The 24,767-nt window shown below is 32.9% G+C and overlaps 1 protein-coding gene and 1 pseudogene across 2 annotated transcripts in view; one reads left to right on the top strand and one right to left on the bottom strand.

Moving 5' to 3' along the window:
* Window positions 1–24,767, bottom strand: part of ROCK2 (Rho associated coiled-coil containing protein kinase 2) — a 125,304-nt gene that overhangs the window by 86,847 nt on the left and 13,690 nt on the right. The window lies entirely within an intron of this gene.
* Window positions 20,132–20,819, top strand: LOC100914780 (annotated as a pseudogene).

The following is a 24,767-nucleotide window of genomic DNA, read 5'->3' on the forward strand; positions in this document are numbered from 1 at the left end:
TCTCCCCCAATTCATATGTTTCTGTCTTCTCTTTGAAGTTTAATAAGATAGCAAATCCATCTTTTTACATCCATATCCAAATATCCCCCATTTTAAGAAAACCTATTTCAATATGATTTCCCCTATCCCAAAATACAGCTGGTCTGGAAACCCAACTATTCAGAACATAGCCAAGAGTCAGAAAATAATACAAATGTTCTCCACCCCAACCCCCAATCCAAAACAGATGTCTAGACATTTAGCCACTTGCCCACAAATCTCATGCACTTTACTAAAAAATGTGTTATTTAGACCCTTCCTTCCTTTGCCTATTTACTTTCTTTTAATACTTCACATCCAATTCTGACAGACCTGATTATTGGCTTTCTTAGCCTACCATCGATTAAAAACAGAAAATCAGAAGGGAGTAGAGAGGTGTTTTTGTAAGGCAAACTGATAGAAACAAGACTAGATAGCCTAACAAGAGAGGTGACAAAAAAAAAAAAATTTTGAAAAAAAATCAAGCTGGTGTCATTTATTATAAGCCAAACAGACCTCAACAGCCCCTGGAGCATCACTGTTTTACATATAGAATATTACCAGAAGAGATATTCAAATGACACTAAGTCATTAAAAACAAATCTAGTTATGTTTTCTGTTTAAGATGTTAGTGAAGTATACATTTTAGAAAATTTCTATAAAAGATGGTCAAAATTTTTAAAGTTCTGATGCTAAAATGGTTAAGAAAAAAAAAAAGCTGAAAATCTTCATCTACTAAACCTCAACCATCCTGAACAACTCGGTCCCAGACGGATGCAATTAGTCAAGATTTTACTGAATAGAATATTTTATACTCAAACAGAGCTGTGATCTCAACAATTCAAGAATTCTCTCCATCAATACAGATTATAATGCATCCATAACTATCTTATCTTTTGTACTTCTTGAGTTATATTCTCCAAAAAGTTTGTCAAAGGGACTCCACCCAACATGTTAGAGACATTCTTCAATCTTTCATGACATCACACATACACCATTAAAGCACTCTGACTAGCAATCCAATTCCCTTCAATCTTCCCTTTCTGTTCTACATTCTTTAATGCCACCCCATAATCCTGGTTTCTCTTATTTTTTGTCTGTTACATGTTGCTCTATGTTCATACTTCCCATGTATGCCCCTCTGTATGGTATTCATCTTCAGTTCTTTAGGGACAGTGATATTCTAGGACTCCATTGTAAAACAACAATACTGGTAAAATGTTTCTACTGAAAAGATGAGTCATTGTTTTCATTGGAAAAGTAAGATCAGTAAAAGAGCTTTATGATCAAGTACATTTTATTTCTTTCCTTCTCAAATCTAGGAGCACCCCATTTAATTTTCTATTTTTATATACTATGGGTTAGACTATTCAGCCATTCCCAGATGTGGATTATTACCCAATTTATTTTTTGTGCAACCAGAACAAAACTATGCCTTGAATATTTTGATGATCTTTAATTTGCTCAGTCACTGTCTCATTTACATGAACCATTTCTTCATCCTGACAATAATTTCCAGATCTTCCAGCCTTCAGTACTGTTCCACCAAACTTTAGTCCTAGTTGTACTTCCTGTCTTTCCCAATCTTAACCCTATCATAACTAGTTCAATATTTCACTGTCCTCTGCTTACAACATATAAAATATTTCCATATTAGTTTTGTGTAGGAAAACTCAAATAAAAAAGAAAGAAAAAAATGAAAAATCGCATGACTTAGACTGTTCAATCAATATCAGATCACTAGAGGTTGATATAGTATACTTCATTAAATCTCTGAGATTATCTTGGATCATTGTATTTCTGGGAATAGTTAAGTCATGAATTCAAATCCAGTCTCAGACATTTACTAGTTGAATTTGGACAAGTCATTTGTTTAACTTTTGCTTATATCAGTTTCTTCATCGATAAAATGAAGAAAATAATAGCATCTACCTGCAAGTTGCAAAGATCAAAAGTTATAGTTTTAAAATCTTAGTGCAGAGGCATTATTGTGCAAATTAATGGTAGTGTGGGGAGAGACAAGAATTTTTAAAAAGCGCTAAGTCCCAGTCCCAGTTCCAGTTCTGTCAATCAAATAACTATGACTTTTACCTCTCATCCTCATTTTCTTAATGTATAAAATGATAACAGTAGTGTCAAACTCAAATAGAAAGGATCCCTAGCAATAAGCTTAGAAAAGTATAAATTAATAGTGTTTATGTTGCATCATATTTTTATTTATTTGGTAAAGGTTTCTCAATTATAATGTTGTTCAAGCCTCATTGTCCAGTCCCTTCCAGTTCTAGAATACTATGATTTTATCTCACCAAAATCTCTTCATACTTAACCATTTACAGTCATGTTCTTTTCACACTTTAATATAAATATAATTTTTAACTTAAGAACTATGCTTACTTTTCTATTCATGTGAATAGGAAGATAACTTTCTATTTATGGAAAACAAATTGATAATTTATGCATGCACAAAATAATGTAAAAGTAAAAAAAGTAAAAATTTCAAAAAGGTATTACCAGATAATTCAGTACACTGTGGTATATACTTTCATGCTAATTCCTTCTCTGGGTCTTGATATCACCTTCCATTCCTCATAAATATCATTCTATATTTATAATGATATCTCATCTAGAAACATCTCTCATTTTCATTATTAAATCCTTTAAAAAGAATTCTTCAAGAATCAATCTTTTTTGTAAAATCTGCAAGGCACTTACATTTTCTCATAGGCTTCTCAATAACCCTATGAGGGAGATATAAGGAAATTACCCAGTTTCCTTTGTAAATTCAGCATCATACTCTGAGTGCAAATAAGACCAGTGACATTTTTAAGTAGCCAAACTTATGCTTCAAAATACTGACTCACATATCCTGGGGAAAAGAAAACTAACTAGGCAGCTGCTAGTATTACACTAAGCAGCTGAGGCCTCTTTCACTTCAACTCATGCTACCAACATTCAAAAGCTTCTGCAAATTCTGTACAAATCTACTATTTCAATTAACTTCCCAAAGCACTTTTAAAAGACAGGAAAACAGCTAAACACAAAAGAAATATACTCTTTCTCCATCTTTTACCCCTAGTTTTCAAAAAGAAATAATGTATTTATCTTCATGTAATCTTTTCTATTGTTCATAGAATACTATTATTGTTCATAAATCACAGCAAATAAGAAGAGTCAGAGAGCTTGAGATATAAGTGACCTTAGAAATAATTTGGTCCAACCTCCTATCTTTATCAATCAGTTAACTAAAGTTCAGAGAAATAAATAATCATCCCAAGGTCACCTGGTAGTATGTAGCTGATTTGATTCCAACTTCATCATTTTCTGCTATCTGTATCCACGCTGCATCCCCCATTTCTAGTTCCCCAAAACCAGAAAAGCAACAAAGGATAATAGTGGGTTTAATGTCTCTTTATAACCAAACACCTAGAAATAAGTGTGTTTTCTTGTTATTGCTTATGATAGTTGATTTGGTATAGCATTTTTAAATTTTAAAAAGACTGACAATAATCCTAATATGTCTGCACTACAGATATATTTCATTCTATATAGCAATTCCCAAAAACTCATTTTGACTATTTCAAAATTTTAAGATTGCCTGCTTCATTCCATACACAATACTCTTGAGTTTTCATTTTTATTTTGTCAAACAAAATAGGAGAATTTAGTTCATTAAAATAAAAGCCCCACTTCCAATCCTATAACCATTTAAAGACTTTACAAGAATAAATATGATTAAAACTCTACAACTATTCCTGGTACTAAGCCTTCACAAATTCTACTTTGAAGAAGACTGCTGTTTGGGATGACAACAGGAATATATGCCAATAAAAATATGCTATGAGAACAATATCAAAGAGTAACAGGATGTAATCAGGATATAATCTATAATCCTTCTTTCTCTCCATCCCCAAACCTAACAAAGTTATTTGTTTCAAAAAGGGGGAGGAATGGAATTAATGAAAAGCACATTTATGAATTACTTTACAACTTACAAAGTGTATTTCTCAAAATAATCCAATGCTATAATCAGTATATCTGTTATTATCTCCATTTATAGTTAAAGGAAACTAAGGTTCATAAAGGAAACTGGGCAAGCTCCTTGCATCCTATGATTATAGATTTAAAATGAACCAATTTTTTCTTTTCTCTCTCTCTCTCTCTATTAGGCAATGAAGACTAAATGACTTGCCCAGGATCACACAACTAGTGTTAACTGTCTTGAGGTCAAGTTTGAACTCAGGTTCCTCCTTCATCCACTATGCTATCTAACTGCCCTTAACTTTCTCATTTTACAAAAAGTAATTCAGAGATATCGTTTGCTCAAGGAGACACAGGCAAAAAATTACAAAGGCAGAATTTGAACAAAGCTCCTCAAATTCTAAAAATCAAGTAACCTTTTCCACTGTACCATCATATAGCTGTGAACTGGATGTCTTCATATTTTATGCCTCATTTGATATTGATAATTAGAAAATGGTGGAACAAAATTATCTCTGTAGTTGCACCCATTAACTAATTCCATAATGATTTCATATAGTCATGGGAGTCAGAGAAGATGGAAGATGTTTAGAGCGGCAATTGTTAATGCTGTAAAGTTACCCATACATATAACCTGTAAATAAAAGGCTATTAAAAAGAAAAAAAGAATCCCCTTTTGATCTTTATCCTATTATAGTTTTCATTTTTTACATACTAAATAACAAAAAAAACAATCCTCACTTTATAGAAATCTTCAATTTTTCAAAACCCTTTTATCATAACATTCCTATAAAGTAATGCAAACAAGTGCTATTAACCCACATTTTTGCAGAAGAAAGCTGAGCTTATGGGGCTTACTTACATGAATTTCTCAGTCAGAGATAGCAAATGGGCTATCTTAAACTCAGGTCTTCTTAATTCCATTAAAGCGAAATATAAAAATTCACTTCTAAACAAAAGTGAATCAATCAGGAATGTTGATCCAGAAGGGAAATCTAGTTTTCATTTTCAAACCATTCAATTCCTAGAGGTCTTGGTCAATTTGATATGGAGCCAGGAATTTGTACTACTCTCACAGACACTAGGGACCAAGAATAAGTCAGAATTAAATTCAGGAGGAGTAACAGAGATAAAGACATAAAATCTTAAACTGTTCTCTTCTTTAAATTTGCAATCATTTGTTTTTCTGCCTTTAGAGTGCCCTTTCTTCCTCCCCACCTCTTTTAACTTCACACTGATAGCAGAAAGTAAAACTTACTGTTAATAATAATGGACTAAAATAAACTTATAGACCTAGATATGTATATGTACAGATTAAACTGATCTAATAATCTCATGAGATCATGCTACACTGAAATTCAGCTACCAATCACATCATACATTTTGCCCAAATATATTGCCCTGTTTAAAAATCTAGTTCCTTCCCAATAGTTGAATCACACTGTTCCACGTTATGGACTGTGTACAAAATATATATATTGATCACACATGCTTCAAGGTTCATATCCTTAGAAGTATTCTCTTAATAACCTTAAATAGAATATGCAATAGCATCCCTTTGTACAAGGAAGGTAGTAACTAAAAATTATTTGAGAGTGTAATATCATTCCTATTCATCTGAATTTACAGCACAGAAATGTCTTTGGAAGTTTGGAAACTATGTTTATGTTTAGAAATACTGAAAAGTAACACATTATATGTTCCATTCAGGTTTTATACAAGTAAGAATCAAAACAACATAATCCCAAGTGTTGGACTTTCTTTTGACTTCAGATCAAAGAGAAGAAAATAAATACAACCTCTGACAACAGCTATGTGAACCAGACCAGGGAAAACGGAGTTGTCTAATCTTTCCAAGTTTCAATTCCCACAATGATAAAATGGGATTGAGTAGATACCTTGGGATTATTTTGAGAAACCAAATTAAATTACTTTGCGAAACACTTTGTAAACCCTAAAAGTATCAACAAGATAGCACAAAGACCCTATTAAATATACCTCTGTATATACACTGTACTAAGCAAAAGAAAGTACATATATGATGTCTGTTAAAATGAGAAACTACATTCTAATAATATTCTAGCTCAGAAATATTATTTGGAATATTGTTACATACAATATCTGACAGGCAGAACAGATGAAAGTAGAGAATCCTACTCTAAAATTTATAATACAGAGCAACAAGGCTCCATTACCTGCATACAGACACTTTGGCATTCATTTTGATTCTCTGTTCATTCTACAGATGCCTTGCCAACCAGGAAGTATCCCCAGCTTTTCACTTCAATTACATTATCACAAGATATTATTTTACTTTGATAACAAAATTTACCCACAACTTCTTATGCAAACCCTTTAGCAGGTGGCTAGGCACTAGTAGCCTATTTGTCAGGTGATACCATGGTATGAGCGTTTCCCTAGAAAAGCAACTTGGTAAAGTGGAAATAACACTAATTCTAGAGTCAGAAAACCTTCAAATACCACCTCTGATACACACACACACACACACACACACACACACACACACACACACACACACACTACTTCTGTGACCTTAAACAAGTCATTTATCTTCTTAGTCCTCAGTTTCTCCATTTGTAAAATGAAGAAATTGGACTACCCGAACGCGGAGGCTACTTCTAGTTCCAGACCTATGATCCTGTGTCCCTCTGACATGAACACTGTTCTATCTGTACACAAGAGCTGAAGTTGTAAGTATCCTAGATGCACGCAGTGTGACTACAAACAGAAAGTTTTGAAGTAATAAAGACATCTGCAGTATATTACAGATTAGTATTTCATCTAACCAGAATATCTTGCAGGCAAAAAATGTTTAAAATTCTCACAAGGAAGGATTCTATACCAAGTTCCTTCATTTTTCACACTGCCCAAGTGATCCTTTGCTTCTCAAAAATATTCTTGTTCTAATTCCAATAAATTCAAGAAACATTTACTAAATACCTATCATGCATAAGACACTATGCTAGGAACTGGGAATAAAAACATTTATTAAACTTTTACTGTATGCACAGTTCTATGCCCTGGGGAAACAATTGCAAAACTGAAAAAATTCTGTACCTGAAGAGCTTATTATGTCTAATAGCCTAAGAAAAGATAAAGGGCAATGGTAGTCAAAAAGTAATTTCATTTGGGAAGTTATCAGAATGGTGAAAAGGGATAAGGGAGAAGACTGACGCATACTTCCCACAAAATATTCTTCTGAAAATGGTTTTAAAACTTAAAAAGGAATGGGGTTAATGGGGAGTGTACAAAAGTGCATTGGAAAGACAACTGAGGAGTAAAGTGGGACTGAGAACTGCCAAAAATATTTAGACTGGAAGACATAGTTGCCAATTAAATCAGGGCTTCAGAGGGAGAACTTACCCTCTTTAAAAATTAGGGGGGGGGGGGGGGAGAGAGAAGGTGAAGAGAGAGAAAGACCCTGTCCTCCAAAATCTTACATTCTAATGGAGAATACAACACAAAAATACAAGATAATGAGTTAAGGAAAGGACATTAAAAATTAGGTAGAAAAAAATCTTTCAAATATTCCTACTGTAGAATACTTTTAATAGGATGAGATTAAACAGTTTCTTCTTGCCAACAAAGTATACAGAACCCTAAGGCAAGAAAGAAAAAACACACAAGGCCATTGGCTTCAGTTTCCTTATGTAAAATGGGAAGGCTAGATTAAATTATCTCTAAATATTCTTTTAGCTGGAAACCCTGTAAAACTATAGGGCTGCAATTTTGCAGTACCTACATATGCATATATATTGAATTATATGGCATTTCTTTCCATAACAACTTTTTCCTGGTTAATACTCAATATTCCTAACTTTGTAATTTCCACAATCATTTAAAAATAAATCATGCTAGATTTATGTGAATAAATATAAACATTAAGAGATTCTATGGCATGGAATTTGTGAGCAGCTGAAAAAGGCAAATTTTTCTACAGTATTTCATTTCCTGTATCCCAAAGAAGAAAAGACTCAACAAACTAAAAGGTTATACAAACACTGTCTTATTCTCAATAGACCTGGCATCTGTTACAACTACTCAAAGAATTTCTTTTTCAGGTAAGCAATAGAACCCTTTTCAATCTCACTCACTTAAAAGATAACAGGCAAAACAGGTTTTAGAACACCCTGGATTGGAAAAAAATTATTGCATTATTACTCTGCAAGAATACATGGCAAATTCAAAAATTAAATGGATTTCTTTAATAATTAAATGTTTTCTCTAAAACTGTACTTGAAGCAAATTTTGGAACTGTCAGACTCATAGGATACAATGTATACATTCTCTGGCTGTTATTAAATTATATCATTCCAGAACAATAAGAGAAGTTAAAATTATTTAGAAACAGAATAAAAGATGAAAAAGTATCATTCCAAAACTTTTATGAATTAGAAGGTTGAAAAAAATAAAAAGATGTCCTCTTCTTTTAGTGTTCCTCCCTCCCCAAAATTACTTTGTATTCACATTTTATATATATTTTGTATTTACTTTTCTGTATAAATATTGTTTCTCTCCAGTAAGAAGGTAAACTGTTTTGGGATTTGTTTGTTTTTTGGCTTTGCATATTCACTACACTAAATATAGGTGCTTCATAAATGCTTCTACAACTTACACAAACTGATACAAAGTGTATGATGATCAGTTAGAAATGACTTAGCTATTTATTGTCAACAACACAATGATCCAAGACAATTCGAAAAGACTCAGAAGGGAAAATGCTATTCACCTTCAGAGAAAGAATTGAAGGAGTCTGAATGCACAGCAAAGCATACTATTTTTCACTTTATTATTGGATTTGTTTGTTTTTTTTACTGTTTTCTTTCACAACATAACTAATATGAAAATGTTATACATGATTGAACATGCATAATCGACATCACAATGCTTACCATCTAAGGAAGGGACTGAGGAGAGGAAGAAAGAATTTCGAACTCAAATCTTAAAAAAAAATGTTAAAAATTGTTTTTACATGTAATTGGGGAAAAAAAATTTTAAACTGTTTCTTGAATTGAATTCTTAGTCTTATTAATTCTAAGTGGAGAAGAAATAGTATTTTATTAATCCACTACCCTAGGAAAGCTTATAATGATTCAATTATTTATTCCAAGCTGGTCCTCCCTTTAGTTCTCAGGATGATGATCTTAATTTCTCCATAGGAGATACTGTCATTGAAATAAATAGGACTAATGTTCTAAATAGCATTCACCTCATGAACAAGCCTAGAAATATATATACATTTAAATAAACTCTTCCTAACCTAACTCTAGTTTCAAAAGCCTCTATCAGTAAAACTAAAAGTTTTAATGATTACAAATCTAATCTTAGAAGAACAAATTATAATTAATTAGGTTAAAGTTAAGTTTATATTAATCATCTTCTTTTCCATTGGCTTCTTCCAGAAATTCTCAGGAGAAATCCTAGCCAACCTAATGACCATTTTAAAAATAAGGCAGTTGATTTGAGTATTGCAGGAAGCCAGGAGGTTTTAAAAGTTCCAGAAAGGTTAAGTGGCTTACCCAAAGTAGTAGGTAGGAGGGGCACCATCACTCTCCATCTTAGAATTCTACACAACAGAAAAATCTAAGAGAATACCTTCAAGAGTCAAAGTCACCACCAGGCACTAGTATAACAGAACCTGGTATCAGTGTCCCAGTTTTTCCACATTCCCTCCAGCATTCCTCATTATCTTTTCCTGTCATCTTAGCCAATCTGAGAAGTGTGTAGTGGTATCTCAGAGTTGTCTTAATTTTAATTTCTCTGATCAATAGTGATTCAGAGCACATTTTCATAGACTAGAAATAGTTTCAATTTCTTCATCTGAAAATTGTCTGTTCATATCCTTTGACCATTTTATCAATTGGAGAATGGCTTGAACTATTATAAATGAGTCAATTCTCTATATATTTTGGAAATGAGGCCTTTTATCAAACCTTTAACTGTAAAAATGTTTTCCTAGTTTATTGCTTCCCTTCTAATCCTGTTTGCATTAGTTGTTTGTACAAAACTTAATATAATCAAAATTATCTATTTTTGTGATCAGTAATGGTCTCTAGTTCTTCTTTGGTCACAAATTCCTTCCTCCTCCACAAGTCTGAGAGGTAAACTCTTATGTTCTTCTAATTTATTTATAATATCATTCTTTATGCCTAGATCATGACCCATTTTGACCTTATCTTGGTATATATATTGTTAAGTGTGGGTCAATGCCTAGTTTCTGCCATACCAATTTCTAATTTTCCCAGCAGTTTTTGTCAAATAATGAATTCTTACCCCAAAAGCTGTGGTCTTTGGGTTTGTCAAATACTAGATTGCTATAGTTATTGACTATTTTGTCCCGTGAACCTAACCTATTCCACTGATCAACTAGTCTATTTCTTGGCTTAGTACCAAATGGTTTTGATGACCGTTGCTTTATAATATAGTTTAAGATCTGGTACAGCTAGGCCACCTTCATTTGATTTTTTTTTTTCATTAGTTCCCTTAAAATTCTTGACCTTTTGTTCTTCCAGATGAATTCTGTTGTTATATTTTTCCAATTGGTTAACAATTTTTTAAAAAGTAGGATTTAAGCCTTCAGTTGTGTTATAGATGTTGAATCCATTACTCAGGCATTGCCCAAAGCTTGAAAAATTTACTGTTAGCCAAAAGGGTTTTTTTTCTGTAGCAAGATTTAACCTGACATAAAAGATATGTCCCTTCCTTGACTGTGAAATTTAACTCTCCTAAGCTTTGATTTCTTTATGTAGGAACTCAGGATATTAAAACAACGTGTCTGTCAAAACACCTAAAAACCACAGCAATTGACATAGCAACAGATAGGATTATTACTTAGAACACAGTGGTTCTGATCAAGCAAAATCACTATATAACACAACTAGTATCAAGATGAAAATTTCAATTGTATCAAAATACTAGGATTTCTCAGTTAACAAGCAATTATAACTATTCACTGTTTTTCTTACACTTATGCATCATAATTGTAGGTATCAAAGTTCAATAAATTCAGAATCCTTTGCATCCTGAACCAAAAATATCACTTATAATTATTCATCTAGTTAAGATTAAGGAGTAAAGACCTGCTCAGCTAACTAATTGTAGGACATGAGACAATCATGAATGTCATTCAGTTTTTTTTATTTTAGAATATAGAAATTTTATTTTATAGAATTAAAATAGAAATAGATACTTTCTAGAGAAATCTCTAACTCTAAAATTGTATATAATATGTAAAAGGAATTATTTGGAAAAACCACATGCAAAACTTTATTTCTTCTTAATGCAGCTTCTTGAGTCCAAAACAGTTGGTCAACATGGTGCTGACTTTCCACAGTATCAAAGGAAAAGGGGTTTTTGGTCACAATTGGTCCAGAACACAGCCACTTCCTAAGTAGAATACTATAGCTCCAGATAGCACTAATGTCTATCTCCTGGAATTTAATGGCAAGTGGGGAGGACAAGGAATAAGAAAAGGATAATTCTAAAGGCCCTGTAACATTTTCCTTTCTACTTCCTCATCTTTCCAACACTTTTCTAACATTCTAAAATAGTGACCACCCTTACCTATTCTCCTCCCCATTCTGCACATCAAGAGTGCTAATCAAAATACTATCTATTCCCCATTAAATTTTTAAAAAGCTAATAATCAGAATAACTAGTGGCCATCCAAATTACTTTGTTTTTAACTAGTCAATAAAATATGCTACTTTCATGCCATAAAACAAAAAGTAGTATGCCACTGACACTATACCACCAGCCTCCACCTCAACAAAATCTGCTAACATGCTAGTAGAAGCAGCCCAAGATCCAAAAGCTCCAAAAAACAGTAGTATTATTATGCCAAAGTTCCCTTTTAATGGAGTGACCAGTTCCTCCAATTGTCCTATTTCGTAATTCTGCCTTAGGTTATGACCATCCCCTCTTAATGGGTGAGATAAAGGTTTTATAGACATTCCTTAATGTTATTAGAATATCAGTAATCTTTCTCTATTAGGTTATCCCCACCTACGTCCCTCCATTATGTCATTGTTCTTGTTATTCCATAAAAGGCTCCCTGACCCAATACTCGGGCTAAACTCTTTGAGATGATAGTCTAGTCTAGCCCTGGGATCTACATGGATGCATTGGTCCCAGTATTTCACTCCATTTAATAAATTATTGAATTGGTCTTTAATCTGTCTTGCTCGGTTTCTTCGGCCTTACAGTATTACTCAGATCTTATTTCTAATCCAAATCCAGATAACATCATATTAGGAAGCAAAACTTGCATGGATCTCACCCAGCAATTACTACCTCTGTAAATACCACAGCTTCACTGCCTATGTGACCAAGAAAATCACTTCCCAAATCTGGTCCTTAAGTTTCCACATTTGCAAAATAAAAGGGTTTGAAACAGATTTTTAAAGTTCCTTCAAAAATTCCATATTCCTATAGTTAGTATTCATTTCATTCCTGTTTCATATTCTATACCTAAAATCTTAAGATCACATGTTGGGAGTTGAAATGGACCTAAAGGTCACTAGTTCAATTCCTTACTTTACAGCTGAAAAAACAGAGGTCCAAAGAAGCTAACATGATTTTCTCAAGGCTGTGATTTTGGAGGAATACAGGGATCTGAGCCCAATTACCTAATTCCAAAAAGAATAATGGCTCTTTCAGTAACTAAATGTATCTAAGTTTGTATCAATTCATCAGCAGGTTTAATTGTTTAAAAATCATGAAAAATCTAAGTCTTAATCTGAAAGCAGTTTTTTTCTAAACCAGTTTTCAACACTTATTACATGTTTCATTTGGGTTTCTAAACAATAACCTAAAGCCAACAAAAATTTAAAGCATTTATATTTGCTATCCAAAGGCAGCTTCATCCCAAATGGTCTGACTATTAAAAAATTAAACTGATCTAAGTCAAATGAACCCTACACTTCTCAGATTTAAAAATATGTTCTAATTCAAAAATTTCCAGAAAACTCTATTTTGAGGAAATTCTATTTTCGAAACATAGTCTGCAAAAAGTTTCACTAAAAATTCCGGGGCTTCAGATGTGCAACAAAGTACTCTGAAAAGGTTTTAAATTTCAATGTACGAAAAAAAATGCAACAATTTCCAATATCTTAAGGCTTCGCTGAAATTTTGCCTATGGAGGACACAAAATATAATGAATGGGGAAAAGTCTACTCATGTCCAAGAAATGGCCAAAAAAAAAAAATGAAGAGAAAGAATCTTTACAAAATTTGTACAAGGAATCCAGATTTTAAACTATTTTGCTCAAAATTATTACAAAATATTGGTTCAAATATATTATCTTTCATGTCAAGTATTATGAAAATTTTTGCTATGGTCATACACTTCAAAATCATCTTTGATTCTTACCTCTTCCTAATCCGCAGAGACAGTTCAACTGATTTTTCATTACACATATTTCTATCTATTCCCTCCCACTGTAACCACTTTGCAGAAAGCCTTCTCAATGAGTGGGATATTTTGTCTTGACAGAAAAAGTAGAGGACATTTCTCTCTCTTACTTCAATCTCTCCCTTTCCCTACAGCCTCCAATACATCCTATTCATAACTACAAGATTACTTCCATGTTCAAATAGGTTTTTACTAAAATTTACAAAAATGCCTACACTTTTTGAACTAGAGATTCTATTACTAAGGTTATATCCTGAAGAAGTCACTGATAAGAAAATCCCCATATGCTCCAAAATATTAACAGCAACAATTTTCGTGACAACTAAGAATTATAAAGTAGATGCCCATCAACTAGAAGGTAAAATTATGATACATGAATGAAAAGGAATATTACTCTGCTTTAAGAAATGATGTATGTGATGAAGAGAGATCTATATGAACTAATACAGAGGGAAGACACAAGAAAATAAGGTCCACAGTAATTACCACAATGTAAACTGAAAGAACAATATACCACAATCTCAAAAGTAAATATTACAAAATAGACATCTTCAACTCAGCCCTTGGTGGAGGTCCACATTGAACACGTTTGAAACTTTTTCCAACGTGCTGATCAGTCGTTTTGATTTTTTTTCATTTTCTAAGATATGAGATTATTTTCTAGAAGGGGGAGTGGAATAGATAACTATGGTGATAAAGAAAGAGAAAATTTCAATTAAAACTTTTTTCAAAAAATAAATGTCATGTACAAGTACAGACTTTCCACTTTTGCAAATGATGGGCTGTCTTCTCATATCCCTTTTTTCAAGTCATACTTGTTCTTAATTTTCCAAAATTCACTTTTGATAAGGGAAGGAAAGGTGTTAACTTTTTACAATTATTTTATTATTATCTATATGTGTTGTTTTCTTCACTCTCCTTACTTCACTCTGTAACTCGGTTCATGTAAGATTTTTCCATGCTTCTCTGTTACCTGTCATAATTTTTTACAATATAGTAATATTCCTAGTTATTTAAGCTATTCTTTATCTCTAAAAGGAGCACTTTGTAACTGAGTAAACTTTTTCTAATGCCTTATTAGATTTATTTTTCCTTCCATTTATCTCTAAGACTAGAGGCTTTTCCTTTCTTCCTCTATAAACATAGTATTATGTCTCAACAATTATTTCAACTTTATATTAAGGTAATCCTATTGTCAATGGTTCTATTCCCCTGCCATTTGTTATCCCTTTCTTTGGTTTTGAGATTTTGCTAAAACCATTAATTTCTATTTTTTTTTTATAACCTTTCTCTAATTAGTTAATTCCTATCCTTCCCTCCTCTGACTCATTTAAGTATAGTAAATTCTTCCTTTCTTCCTTCTTAACTTTTGTTTGTTGGGTTTTAAATTTCATTTTCTAATGAGGAATTTTCTTCCATATTATTCTGATTCATTTTCCATTTATTCTAGATTCACAATCCTAATACTTATACAGTTCTTTAGTATGTTTTCCATATATATTTCCTCAAAAGTTTTTGTATTAGTGTCTTGTAAACCTTCCTCCCTTTTTTTCCTGTTATTCCTATCTTAGAAATACTTATTTCTGCAGATGACACAGGAAATGTTGCCTCATGATACCATATCCTTATACTATACTATATTCCTGGTCATTCAGGACATTTTTTGACCTTTGCTCTTCTCACATTCATATTTTTTCCCATTTCCTCACCCTCCCACACTTCTGGGTATAGCTACCCCTAGGAGTTCTGGTTCTTCTGAGGAAACATGACTAGTCCTTATATATAAGCAACAAATTCTCATAGACTACCCTCAATTGTAAGATCCTGATTTCCATTCATAGAATATTTTTCTTCTTCTACAGGAGTATTCATCAGTGGTATTACCTTCTACTACTAAAACAAGAATTTCACATTTCTTTTATTTCACTCCTTTTGCTTATTCACCCATTCTCCTTTAAGGTCTCTTCTTTCTGAGCAACTACAAAAGTTATTTTCCCTTCATTTATTTCTTTGACTCGATTAGGATATTTACTTCCTATCCTGCCTTTTATAGACCCTCTCATTCTACAATTTAGTTCTACCAAACACACACATGCACTGAATGAGTAAACACAAAGACAACAAAATTAAGTAATATACAACATCAATGATATTGTCAAAGTTAAAGAATGAATCCTTTTCTGTTAATAAACAAAAATGTATTTTTCTGGGAATGTACATTGTAAGCAGGTTAGTTTGGGTAATTGTAGAGAAATATTAAGCCAAAATAAGGATATATATATATATATATATATATATATATATTTTTTTTTTTTTTTTTTTTTTCTGAAGCAATTGGGGACAAGTTGACTTGCCCAGGGTAACACAACTAGGCAGTGATAAATATCCGAGAGCAGATTTGAACTCAGGCACTCCTTTCACTTTAAAATTTCCATGGTCTACTAAATCATTCTACATTCTTTAGTTTGGTCATTTCATACGCAATTTCACTTACAGACCTTTTTTACTTACAATTTGATTAAATACTAAATGATGAACTGAAGTTTTCTGAACACACTTATAAATTTCCTCTATATTTTTCTTTAGATACCCCCTGTGCCTATAATGCTTTCCTCCATCTCCACTTGCTACTTACGTTTTTCATGTCCCAGCTCAAAGATTCTCTTCCTCATTTCCACTGATCCTTTCTACTGATCTTTCTAATAGGATCTTTTATCTTACTATTCAAACTCTATCCTATATGCTAATTAGTTTGTAGGTTTTATAATGTTGGTTCTGTAAATCTTATTGACTGTCAAGTATTGGTCTAATGATCTTTGTAACTAATACGCAAAATACCCAAGACAATACTTACACCATTAAATATTCTATAGCAATTCAATTGGGACCAAAGAGAATTCCTAATCAAATGAGAATGGAATGACATGTGAGGCTATAAATGTATATAAAGATTTCTTGACTATCTTGAAGTATAGGACAAAATGCACACAGACCTGCTAATAGACAAAAATAGCCACCTAAAATAGTTGCAAGATGACTAATAATTTGATACCAAGGCTTTACTCAAAGCTTTTCAGCTTTCTAGCTTGACAGGACTTTACTGGCAAAGCTTTTAAGAACCTAAATCCACTTTCCAAAATAATGAGGGATCCAAAAAGGGATTTCAGTAAAAGATATTTGTACTATCAAAACAAAAGAAGTTTATACTACAACCCTTAAAGGCTATATAATATTTATTCTTTTTCTTATTCATTAATTATATACCTGCTTAAGATTTTAAATAATCTTGTAACATCACTTTTGGAGCACAAAAAAGGCACATAAAATGCCTTTGAGCATAGTTCCAAATTGCTCTCAAGAATGGTTGGATCACTTCATAATTCCATTAACAATGTGTTAGTGTCCCAGTTTTCTCATATCCCCTCTAACATTTGTTATTGTCTTTTCCTGTCATTTTAGCCAATCTGAGAGGTGTGAAGTGGTATCTCAGAGTTGTCTTAATTTTCATTTCTCTGATCAACAATGCTTTAGGGCACCTTTTCATATGACTAGAAATGGTTTCCATTTCTTTCATCTGAAAATTATCTGTTCATATCCTTTGACCCTCTATCAATTGAAGAATGGCTTAAATTCTTATAAATTTGTGTAAATTCTCTCTATATTTTAGAAATGAGGCCTTTATCAGAACCCTTGAATGTAAAAAATTTTCCCTATCTATTGCTTCCCTTCTAATCTTGTCTGCATTTGTAATTTCTTTATTTTTTAAATGAAGGGAAGGAAGTTCACAAAAAATCACCAACCAGAATAGTTTTGAAAGTAATATGTAGAATTTTGTTGTGTGCTTTTTAAAAACAAATGCCATAAGACAGATTCAGTTTTAAAAAAATCTTTTTGGGTTCTATTGTATAAAGAATAATGCTATTACCTGGCATTGAAAAATTTAAAATAAGAAAATAATGAATTCCAAAGGATCATCCATATATATTTTTGTTATAAATCACTGATTAAAATAAGAAAAATAATTGAAGATTTTGTTGCAGAAATTTTTGTCATTAATTTAGGATGATTAAATTTATGCAAGACATTTAAAATGCCAAATTATGAATTTTTAGAACATACAATGCAAGTTATATAGGATCAAAGTAAACAACAGGAAAGGTGACAAGAGAATGAAATTCAACATAACATTAATATTGGATGATGAAATTTAGTCATCATCAGCAAACAACGAATAAGCTTTCCATAAGCTACTATGTGCCAAATACAAGGCACAAGAAATACAAAACCAAAAATAACAATCCTTTCCCTCAAAAAACTTACATTCTATCAAAGGAAATAACACACACATATACAAGTTAATACAAAATATACACAAAGTAAATAGATTTAGGAGGAAGAGATCTGGAAATGCAAAGTGGAAGTACTTTGACCTGAACTCTGAAATACAACTGCAAACTGTTAATGACAACTGCAAAAATCTCTCTTCAAAAACCTAACACTGTTAGTTCATTTTCTAAGCTTCTACAAAGGAAAATTTCACAGACTAATTATGTACTAAAAATGTCTTTTGTCTGTTACTAAATTTATTTTTACTTTTGCCCTTTTCTCCTACTATGCAAATTCATAGAAAGTGAAGTACTGATAAGTTTTTAAGCATGCAAAGCAGAATTTCAAATACTTCATTCAATACAGCTCTTCTGAACCAAAATATACATTTAAAACAAATTGATTTAAAACTATAAGAAAAACATTTTGACAGATTTTCTAATTCCTCACTCTATTAGCTTTACTTTTATGACCAATTAAATCCCAACATTTATTAAATTCCTAGTATTTACATATTGATATGTTAAGCATCGAGGAGGCTATAAAGATAAATATGACAAGTTTCTAATATCAAGTAGAATTCTCAAAATAAAAAAGGAATACCTTATTTTTGTGCCTTAACCAGCAATTTATCTGGTGCAGGAAAGAAAATTTTCTCTTCCAATGATCTATAACTATCTTACCCTTCAATTTAGTCATAACTTGTCTGGGCATAGAAACATGAAGTGGTACTTGAACCCAGGACTTCCACAATAAAATGCAGCCTCTTAGGAAGGAAAATATATATAAATAACTATGATAAAAAGACAACTAATTAAATGCAAATTTAAAAAATGAGACAATGTGTCATAAAAAATCTGGAGAATTTTTGGCTATTAGGTAAGGGCAGCATGCCTCTAATGTCAGAGCTACATTAAAATCCAAGCTCAGAATGATGCTTATGATGTTGGCCAAGTCATTTAACTTCTCTAATCCTCAATTTCTTCATATATACAATAAGAGAGCTTGACTAAGATGGTCTCTGAGGTCTCTTCATAAAAGCTAAAGTTATGACCCTAAAAGGCTTCAAGAAAGAGAGAGAAGGTAAGTAAGCTGGGCCCAGAAAGGAGATGGGGACTTTAAACAGATGAACATGGGAAGTGAAAGGAGTCTCTTTCAGGCATGTTGTACCACCTAATCAAAGGCATAGAGGTAAGCAAGGTAACAGACAATAAAAAAAAAAAGGAGATAAAAAAGTTTAATTTGACTGGTACTTTATAAAAGTACATGAAGAACAACAGATAAGGCTAAAGGGCAGACTACAGTCTTAAGTGCAAAGCCCCTGAATGGCAGAACATACAATCAAAAAGTTATTCCTTATAATGAATCGTGACAAGTTTTTTTAATAAAGGAGTAATATAAACAGAGTAGCATTTTAGGAAGATAACCTAGGTATCAGTTTGAAGGATAAGCTGAAGAAAGGTGAGAACTAAAACAAGAAACACTAGTTGAAAGACTATTACAGCACATCAGATAGGTGAGGAGTAAGAGAAGTAAGAGTTTCCCCTTGGGTAGTTGAGGTGATAGCATAGAGGATACAGCCAAAAAAAAAAAAAAAAGGAACTGACTGGATGTTACAAAAGAGGAAAGAATGAAAGGTAAGATCTTAGGTCAGAAGACTACAGCTGTGGCACCATCAACAGAAAGACACATGGAAGAGAGAAACTGGGGAGTTGAGAAGGAAAACAAAGTGATGAAGACAATAGATTAAGATTTGATTAAATTGAATTTTAGGCAACTACGGCACATTAAAATGCAGGCATTCCATCAATCAGAACTATTTAGTTTTTAAGCATCTGCATTTTTCCCCCTGATACAATTGGGGTTAAGTCACTTGCCCAGGATCACACATCTAGGAAGTGTTAACTGTCCGAGATCAAATTTGAACTCGGGTCCTCCTGACGTCAAGGCTGGTTCTCTGTCCACTACACCACCTAGCTGCCCCAAGCATGTGCATTTTTTATACAGCACCCAACACTATGAATACAAAGGGTCAATAATAACTTTGGAGGATAACCACATTTAAGGAACAGGAAGAAATGAAGTCAGAAGAAAATAAGAGGAGGAGGGGAGGCAGGAAAAACATGAGAGGTGTTAAAGAGGTCAAGGGGAGAGAATATCAGAAAAGAAAAGGTATACAACAGTATTAAATGCTATAAAAGGATGAAGGATAAAGGCAGTGAGAACACTGGATTTGGCACTATGGAGCCACAGAAAGAAATCTCAAATTTTTAAAAAATAAAGCCAGATTACAAGAACTTGAAGAATGAATGACAAAAAGCAACAGCAATGAATACAAACTATTCTTTCTATAAGTTTTTCACTAAAGGGTAAGAAAACAATCATTTGAAAGAATAGCAGAATTAAGGTGTTTCTGAAGAAATCTGAACATATATTTGAAAGAAAAATGTTTTTTAAAAAAAAGAATAATACTATAGAATCAATGATAGAGCAAAGTCCCAATTGAAACAGCATGACACAACATGATAAAAGATGGAAGGCAAAGCTTGGTCAAGAAAATGTACAAACCAACCAGTGTGAGGATGAGGAGAAAAGTCGGAGCGACTGGTGCTCCTCCCCCCCCTTCCCAGCCACTACCGCCACTGCCACCCACACCCAGACTCCACGACTGCCTCTGCTCCTGCCCCTCCGCCATCACTACTATGCCCAAGAGAAAGGATGAAGGAGACGTTAAGGGAAACAAGACAAAGGTTAAGGGCAAACCACAGAGGAGATCTACATTGTTATCTGCTGAACCTGCCCCTCCGAAGCCAGAACCCAAACCTAAAAAGGCACCTGGCAAAGAAGGGAGAAGTTACCCAAAGGGAAAAAGGTCGACTCCATTAAGGATGGAAACAACCCTACAGAGAATGGAGATTATAAAACAGACTAGGCAAAGAAAGTTGAATGTGCTGGAGTTGCCAAGTGACTTGTGTGAATTTTTGGTAACTGTGTACTTCTGTTGACTGTATGGTCTGAAATACTATTTTTTATCAAGTTTTATAAAAATGCAGAATTTTTTTTTTTTTTTTGAAGTTAGTGTTAGCACGCAGAATGCTTTATTATTGTTTTGGGGGAATAGGACAGATGTTACAGACAGCAAGTCTAGAGGCTGAAATGGATGGAGTCTAGGGGTGAAATGGATGGAGATTTTTTTCCCCTCTGAGTTTTTGAGAAGACTTCTCTTGGATACCAAGAGGACGTTCCAACACACACACACAAACACATACACACACCCATACAAAGATACATAGAGTGAACACTGATAACCTCAGTCAGTCTGGTGAGGGTAGGAGTGGATAACTTCAAAAATGCGTACTTCTTTCCTGTCTGCCATAAGGATCAACTTGACTACTGAAACCAGGGGCCTCTTAGGACCTGCTCTTATTTTCCTCTTTGCTCCCACCCTCAGCTGTGTTGGATACCAATTTTTCAGGTAATCCGTACTAGAATTAAGGCCCTAAGGAGGCCTCCCACCAAAAAGCCACAGTTCCTTTTACATTGAGGATCTTTTCTAATAAAGAATTCTGCAGTTTTCATTTCCTCAAAGTCCTCAGGGTAGGCTTGTGAAAAGTTGTTAAACATACATTCAATGTGAAAATGTCTATCCTCACTCTAAACTTTTCCCTGTTAAAGTATAAAATACTGTTTATTGGGTTTTATTGTGACTTTATGTTTTTGGTAGTGCACAAAAGAGGGGAGTTAGATAGTTGTTGTATAATATTGCCAATCATAGCCCATGTCCTGCCTGAATTACCACGATTATGGATGGCTTCAATTTTCTCAATAAAGTAGACGGCAAGGTTATCTGAAGAATTATCTGAATAAAATGAGAAGGGAAAGGGTAAGTTAAGGACTTAAAGAATGACATGCCTTGAAATAGTAGGTACTTAATGTTTATTAAATTTAAGGAACAAGTTGGAAACAGCCATTGTGAAAATTATGATAATAAGAAATGAATAAAAATGATTGCAATTTATCAATGAGGGACCAGTTGAAATGATAGCAAAAAAAATTTTAATAGATTAAATCACTGTGGTTTAACTTCTAGCTATGCTAGAAAGAATAGAAAAACATTACCCAGTTTTAAAGATTACTCAAGAGGAACAATTAAAAGGAATTAAAGGAACCTTGCATGTAAATAAACATTTAATAAATGTCTGTTGAATTAAACTAAAGGAAAGGGCTAAAACCCAGTGATAAGACTAGTTAAAAGTGGGAGAGGGAAAGGGGAGGCTTGCAAAACCATAGTAGGAGAAAGTTAAGGATAAAAAAGTCATTGAATTGAAAAAAGTCAATGAAAATTAAGATTTGCAGATAGGATATAGGAAACTTGTAAATTGGGGGTACGGGGAAAGGCATATGGATGATCCGAAAGGAAATTTTCTTAAAACAACTCTGAGATACCACTACCCATCTCTCAGATTGGCTAAGATGTCAGGAAAAGATAATGAGGAATGTTGGAGGGGATGTGGGAAAACTGGGACTGATTCATTGTTGGTGGAACTGTGAATGGATCCAACCATTCTGGAGAGCAATCTGGAACTATGCTCAAAAAGTTACCAAACTGTGCATATCTTTTAACCCAGCAGTGTTTCTACTGGGTTTATATCCCAAAGAGATCTTAAAAGAGGGAAAGAGACCCACATGTGCAAAAATGTTTGGGGCAGTCCTTTTTGTAGTGACTAGAAACTGAAAACTAGAAAACTGAAAACTGAATGGATGCCCATCAATTGGAGAATGGCTGAATAAATTGTGGTATATGAATGTTATGGAATATTATTGTTCCGTAAGAAATGATCAGCAGAGTGATTTCAGAGGGGCCTGGAGAGACTTACATGAACTGACACGAAGTGAAATGAGCAGAACCAAGAGAACATTGTACACAGCAACAAGATTATGTGATGATCAGCTCTGATGGACTTGGCTCTTTTCAACAATAAAGTGGTTCAGGCCAATTCCAATAGATTTTTGATGGAGAGTCATCTGCATCCAGAGAGAAGACTATAGGGCCTGAATGTGGATCATGACATAGTATTTTCATCTTTTTTGTTTCCTTGGTTTTTTTTCTCCTTTTTTTAACTTTTTGATCTGATTTTTCTTGTGCAGTTTGATAAAAGTAGAAATATGTTTAGAAGAACTGCACATGTTTAATCTATTTTGAATTACTTGCTATCTAGAAGACGGGGGAGTGTGGGGGGGAAGGGAGAGAGAGAGAAAAATTTGGAAGACAAGGTTTTACAAGAGTGAAAACTGAAATTTGAAATTTAAATTTAAATTTAAAAATTATCTCTGCATAAATTTTGAAAAATAAAGTTATAATTGTAAAAAAGAAAGTGAAAATAATGTTCAGATAAATTTTAAAAATCACTTTTGCTAAAAAAAAACCAACTATGAGTTTTACATGTTAGTTATATTTTATAACATTAGAAAATAAAGTGAAATATACAAAGATTTTATCATTTACTCAAGATTTTAAATATTAAAAATAAAAGTATAGAAATTCCAACTTTTGATTTGTCTACTATTCCCACACCGACTTAGACCCTCAGAGATCATCTAGTCCAAAGTTCTTTAAATGATAGGTTGAGACTCCATATGGGGTCACATAACTGAATGAAGGGCTTGTAAAAATTGACAATAGCAAAGAATATAAAATATCCTGCAAAAATTCATCATGTAAAAATAAGCAAGCAATGAGTCTCACTAGTATGCAAATTTTTTTCATCTTTAATAAATGGTAAAATTATATGTATGCCAAAGAACTGTCCTAAAATCAGTAAATATTTGGTTTATATATTTATTTTATATGCCTACTTACTCTGGATTCATAAAAATTTCTTTGGGTGGAGGGGTCAGAAATGAGCAGTTTAAAAAGCCCTGATCTTTAAGAAGCCCGATATTTTACCAATGAGGAAAACAAGGCCAAAGCTTTTATGACTTACCTAAGATTATACAAGCAGCAAATGGAAGTGCAGAGATGATTTAAATAAGCATCCTTCAAAAACTAACTAGAGATTCCAAATTCCTGAGCAATATATCTCTAAGAAACAAAATAATTGACTGGGTGGCATGTAATATCTCTCTTTTTCTCTCTCTTTTTATGGAAAAGTGGTCACTCAGCATCTATAGTTTTCAGTTTTACATTAATTATGTTATCATTTAAGGAGAATAGCTGTAAATAAGATATATTTCTAAACTCTGAAACAGAAATATTTTCATTATCAAAATAGTTTGGTAAAATGATAAATTCAGGCACTAAGAAGTGAACTTCAAAATTTTAAGAAAAATAAGCTGGCAGGAACAGCTAGTTGGTGTAGTGGATAGAGTACCAGCGCTGAAGTCAAGAGGAACTGAGTTCAAATATGGTCTCAGATATTTAACACTTCCTAGCTGTGTGACACTGGGCAAGTCACTTAACCCCAATTGCCTCAGGGGAAAAAAAAAAAAACATGAAAAAAATGTTTTTGTTGTTTCTTTTTATACTGAACTATTTTGATATATAACCTAAATAGCTCCTTGAATGTTTTTTATCAATTACCAACCAAAAAAGCTCATTATAGCTTAAGTGCTATGTAATGTGAGTGACAATATAACTCCTATTTACATTTCCCTGGATAAATTTCCCCAAGTTAAAAAGCATTTTATGGTAAAAAGATCACCAAGACTTGAAGAATCAGATGGTCTGAATTCAAATTCTAGCTCCACTGTTCACTGTATGTGTAACTTTGGACAAATTATCTGGATTCTTGAAGTTTCCATTTCTTCATCTGTAGAATGAGGATTTCAGTGGATTAGATTCTTGCTAAACTGCTGTCTGCTCTAAATCTTATGATCCTCTGGACTCTGATCATTTAAGTAGTTACTATTTTATTTAAAGCATTAAAATATTGAATCTGATAAATGTGAAATGACTTGTCTATGATGAATAGGCTCACCAGTAAGGATTCAAATTCAACTTATTTGACTCCCAG

This window comes from Sarcophilus harrisii, chromosome 2 (assembly GCF_902635505.1).
Source record: "Sarcophilus harrisii chromosome 2, mSarHar1.11, whole genome shotgun sequence".
Taxonomy (NCBI): domain Eukaryota; kingdom Metazoa; phylum Chordata; class Mammalia; order Dasyuromorphia; family Dasyuridae; genus Sarcophilus; species Sarcophilus harrisii.